This window comes from Perognathus longimembris, chromosome 5 (genome assembly GCF_023159225.1).
Source record: "Perognathus longimembris pacificus isolate PPM17 chromosome 5, ASM2315922v1, whole genome shotgun sequence".
Classification (NCBI taxonomy): Eukaryota; Metazoa; Chordata; class Mammalia; order Rodentia; family Heteromyidae; genus Perognathus; species Perognathus longimembris.
The window spans coordinates 13,717,570-13,723,381 of NC_063165.1; the positions used below are offsets into that span (position 1 = coordinate 13,717,570).

General features: G+C 31.3%; 1 pseudogene; it reads left to right on the forward strand.

Annotated features, from left to right (window-relative positions):
• Nucleotides 1–4,985: 4,985 nt before the first annotated feature.
• Nucleotides 4,986–5,533, forward strand: LOC125351028 (annotated as a pseudogene).
• The last annotated feature ends 279 nt before the right edge of the window (nucleotides 5,534–5,812 follow it).

The window sequence follows — 5,812 nt, forward strand, 5'->3', positions numbered from 1 at the left end:
TCCCTGCTTCTGTGAAATAAAATTATTACATTCCTAAGATGATTGAAATTATGCAATATTTATCTTTCTGTACCAGGATTTCTTCAATACCAGTGACTTCTCATGCTACTCATATTCTCACAAGTGAGATTCTATATACTTTTATGACCACACAGTCTCACCATCTACATCTACCACTATTTTAATAACTGAACATGAAGTAAACCTGTAATTGGAGAAAATGCATGGAAAAATAAAAATTTTAAATATGATTAAAATAACAAGTTATGTGTTCATAAAAAATTTAGAAATGTAATATGTACATTAACTTATATTGTTCAGTGAAAGTTTCAAACATGTTTAGAAAGTGAAATGACATGCTAGACACAGCAATCTTACATTTAAAAATCTAGAGAATATGCTATATTCCAGGCAGGAATACCTTGTAAAGCACTGTGTATCTATCTGCATGCATACATATTAAAATGTATTTAACAATTGCTTAGTAAGATGAGAGCATACATTTTTGTTGAACATGAATGAAATATAAAATTGAGAACAATTTCTGCCTTATTTGTCTTGCCATGCAATGTTTACTTGGAGAGTTTTGTGCACTTTTATTAACTTCCTTTTCCCTATCATGTGTCACACTGTATTTTTCTTGCTTGTTTGCTGTCTTATTTATATGTTGTTTGCTTGTGCCTTTGCTTACAGAATTTTTGTCAAACCCAAGAAGGCAAGACAACTTTCCAAAGTCTACAATAGAGATGCCACACATTAAACCCCTAACATGTTTGCTGAACTAAGTATTCACAGTTAAACATTCAATTTGTTCGAGTATTTACAATATTCTTTTAAAAAATGTTTACACACATGACATGATTATTGAAATTTGTGGACAATGCAATATAATTAAATTTCTCTATTGATTGTTAGCAATTGCCCTGCTTGGCTTGTTGCTCAGTTTTTCATTATTTTTCCTTTTTCTTTCTTTGTCTTCCTTCCTTTCTTTCTTTTTTTTCCCCCCAGTCATGGGACTTGAACTCAACCACAACACCCTTTTTGGTTTTCTGGTCACTAATTGGAGATTAGTGTTTTAATGACTATCCTCCCTAGGATGGCTTAGAACTATGATCCTCAGAACTCAATATTTTAAATAGCTAGGCTTACAGCTCCTGACACCCAGGAAAACTAATGTTTTTATTCTTATTTCAACATTAATAGTACTACATTGAAAAGTGACTTGAAATCTGTATTCATAATCAGTATTTTCCTACCCCTGCATTATCTTCCATATGAACTCTATTTACTGACCATGTGCCTTGTAAACTTTATTTTTATATAGAAAAAAACTGCCAATGGCATATGCCTTGTCTTCATTTTCAAACAAAGCTCAATTTTATCAAAAAAGAATGTCTCAAGTTTCTTGACTGTAGCAGCAACCTAACAGACTAAACACCACCTGTCTAAGATGAACTCTGGTTTTGTTGTCTCCTTAAATACACTGAGGTTGAAATAACATCAGTGCAAAAGCAGAATAAATATCAACTGCATTTTGTCTTATTTGACAAGGACACGACATTGTGTGTTCCGAGTAAGTTTCTCAACTGTATGTTTTAAATGGGTTTATTTTATAATGATTAATTTTTTTTCTTTCAAATATATCTCTGCTTCTTGAATAATGCAACTATTAATATAGGAAATCACAGTTATTTCAGCAAAGAAACTCAGCTATTGTACAAATATAGAGAAGCAAACTCCATTAACCTTTCTGTCCTTGGAATTCAAACTGACTTATTGTACAACTTCAATTAGCTTGTCAAATAAATGCACTGCCACTGCAATTCTTTTCTTAGTTCAGTTTTGGGAAACAGGGTGTGTCAAAAACTGAATAAGCATTATAATTTTCCTTTGAGAAATATCGGACAATGTACATTGAGGTAAGGTTTAAAACTGAGGATATTTTTGTAACCAAATACAACATGACATAATAGACATTGCTTTTTATTTCACATTTTATTTCATTTTTCTAATAATGCAGATTTTACACACCCTTGAAAATTGCATAAGGTTAAGATTTCCACAATTTGACTACATACAGAGTTGAAAATCGTGTAGCTTTTGTTTTGTACATTTAAGTCACATGTAAATACACTATAACAGAAATATTTTTAAAAGCATGTATAAGAGGAGGAAGCAATTTTGACAATTGATTTTTAAAACAAAACTATGAAAGTTAACAGACCATCCACTTTTAAAATTACCATTCCATTGTATAGAAGTAGTTATTTTATCATCAATGACAATATATATAAGGTACAAATAATGACAAAACTATGTCCTCATTTTTTGCAGTAGGCTTGAATTTTCTCTAATTATAACTTATTTTCAGTTATATGTGGCAATGACGGAATTTTCAGAAAAGTGAACATTATTTTAATAATTATAGCTCAAAATAATGTTTTATACTCTTTATGCTTTAGAAAAATATAGTTGTCCAGTTAATTCCAATTCTCAGACATACTAATGAAAAAACACTCACCTGAAATTTTGTGTGGATGAACAAGATAGGTTGTAGTACATGAGAAAAAACACACAAATAAAACATGAAAATGCAAGGTGAGATTTTAAGGCAAAAATATCTTCTTTGGGTTTATTTGTGTTGTAAATTATCACCTGACAAATGTGAACAAATAACTCTTTTATTCTGATAAAGATATCTTTTCTAACATTCCCTAGTATATCAGTGACTTGAGTCCATCATGGACTAGTGTCCATCATAATTTTCCCCAACATCAGACTTCACTCTTTTTTCTGCATGGTCCCATGCTTGTTTATTGTTCTCAACTTTGATGTAATGACAGTCTATTTTGCATTCCATCTGACAAGCAAACATCGCATTTGAAATCAAATTCAAATACTTGGATTTTTTATGTAAATCCGATGTTGAATTTTATAAGTACAAAAATATTTAATGACAAGTTTACATTTCTCATTCTGGTTGCTCTTAACCTCTTGTCATGTTTGTGCTAGTAGCTTTAGTTTCGCAAAAGCATAAATAATTAAAATACCTATTCATATATATGTTAAATATTTATATACACATATTCACACATATATACATAAATACATGTATACAAATACATGTATATGTATATGTATATGTGCATGTATATGTATGTGTGTATATCATTTTATTTACCCAACAGTTTATATATGATGACAATTACCATGATCTGATCATTGCACAGTCAACATATACCTCTCCAATTTGTATCAATGTAGTGTGAAAATTAAAAATAAAAATACATTTAGGAGTTAAAACCTCTAAGATAACACTGAGGGATGACAGATATGATGCAGAGTAGATAAGAGAATCATTATTATTATATAATCCTGTTCAATAATGCCTATTCTATAATCCACTTGGATGAGAAAAAAAATTAAATAACCTCATGTCTATCTTGTCTACTAATGAAAAGATTTGGAAATATTTTAGTTAAAGAAATATACCCATTCCCTATGTATGAGCCTGTAACCCCTCTGTACATCACTTTGACAATAAATAATTTTTTTAAAAAAGATTTTTAATCAAGAATTTAACTGAGATAAATCTTAGCTAAGATTTCCCATTGATGAAGAATTGCCATTAATTCTCTCATTGGAAGCTGTGTCTGCAAAATGGACATCTAAGGGAAACATTAGGAAAGAGAAGACATCGGACACATTTAAACAGCAGTTGAATAGTATTAAGTTGACTGTCCATGGAACCATGGATCCAACATCTTGTGCAGCCAGTCTTGTCGACAGATACAGATATTAGACCTGGAATGGGGAAAGAATGTCTAGTATGGGAAGTTATTGAAGCACAAACTCATCGATCAGCTGTTTTTACCATACTCTCACGGAAAATGACCATGTCATTTGTTGTGCTCTTAATTTTTTCATCAATGCAATTTAAAATAGCAATTTTGCTTGATTGTGGATAGCTTGCTTTGTTCCTAGAACACCTGGGGTCTGATTGAAATGGTCAAAGAAAACATTTCAAGATGGCACTTGAAATTAAAGTTTCTTTTGAATCATTGCTTTCTGTTCCTTCTGCAGAAAAGAGTGGGCACATTCAATCTCATGTTTAATTAAATATAAGATTGAAATCAATGTTTAATTCACATGAAACTGCAACAACTATTCTTCGCTTTTATTGTCTTTGAAAATACATCCATGTATGTGTTTCTATCTTAAAAATAAGTTCATGCTTAACTGTTAGAACTATCAACATGTAGATTTCCTCTGAAACTGTAGACTTGTCTTGAACCATCAGACAATATTTTTTTTCGCATTGTGAAGTAGTTAGCCATGATATGAAAGATCGTGATGATATGATATACAATGTTTTAATCCTTTCCTAAAGATTTGAAGAAAAGAAAAATTTATTTTATCCAAATATTAACTCCAAGAATCTAAGTACCCAATGAAAAAATTGGATCATGCATCTTCTTTACATAATTTGCTTAAATAATTCAACTCCAATATTTTTTGATTCCTTGTGATTTTTGTCAACATTATAAAAATGGTAGTAGCAAAGGGAAAAAAGAGTGTTTATTCTTATAAAAAAATCACCATTCACATAAATATTAGGGCTTAGAGGCATTCAAATTAAGTATAAGATTAAATATTTGTTAAGGTACATAGCAGAGACCTTATTTTTCTTTCACAGAGAAATGGTAAGGATTTCTGCAGGATAGAAGCATTAATTTTTATTTAAAACTTTGATTCATGAATAAGAATATATTAATAGTGTTACCCTGTGAGATTTTGAAGAATGGCTTTCTTATTTTTATTTCAATTTATTTGTTAAGGATACACTGACACAAAAATAATATAATATATACATATATAGTATAATGTCCAAATCAAGATAATATATGTCTGTGTGTTTTAAACACATAAAGACCTATATGTGGGAATATATATATATATATGTATATACATACATATGTATATACATGGCGAGAGGATTGAAGTATCTGTACCAGGAAAAGAAACTGCTTCATGGAGATATAAAGTCTTCTAACGTTGTAATTAAAGTTGATTTTGAAACAGTTAAAATCTGTGATGTAGGAGTCTCCCTACCACTGGATGAAAATATGACTGTGACTGAGCCTGAGGCCTATTCTGTTATATTGGTACTGAACCATGGAAACCGAAGGAAGCTTTGGAAGAAAATGGCATTATTACCGACAAAGCAGACATATTTGCCTTTGGCCTAACACTTTGGGAAATGATGACCTTATCTATCCCACATATTAATCTCTCAGATGATGATGATGATGATGATGATGATGATGATGATGATGACGAAACCTTTGATGAAAGTGACTTTGATGATGAAGCATACTACGCCACGTTGGGAACCAGACCACCTATTAACATTGAAGAACTGGATGAATCCTACCAAAAAGTAATTGAACTCTTCTCTGTGTGCATCAATGAAGATGCTGCAGATCATTCTTCTGCTGCTCAGATTGTGGAGGCTTTGGAACTAGATGAGTGACCATGTTCACACTCACCTCAGCCTGAAGCATGGCCTGTGTATATAACCATTCTCTTCACTCGCATATGTTTAGTTGCTATGGTCCATGGTCATTGTACTCCAGGCATGGCCTATGTTAGGGCCATATCCTTAGCGTAAGCACTTAGTGTACTGGGTTTTCAGTGAATTACTTAGGTATTTTTCATACAGACTTAACACTAATGATTCAACTCCTATAAACTGGGTGTAACAGTAATTTGAATTGAGCAACTGTTAAATTTATTAAGCATATTTCCCAGA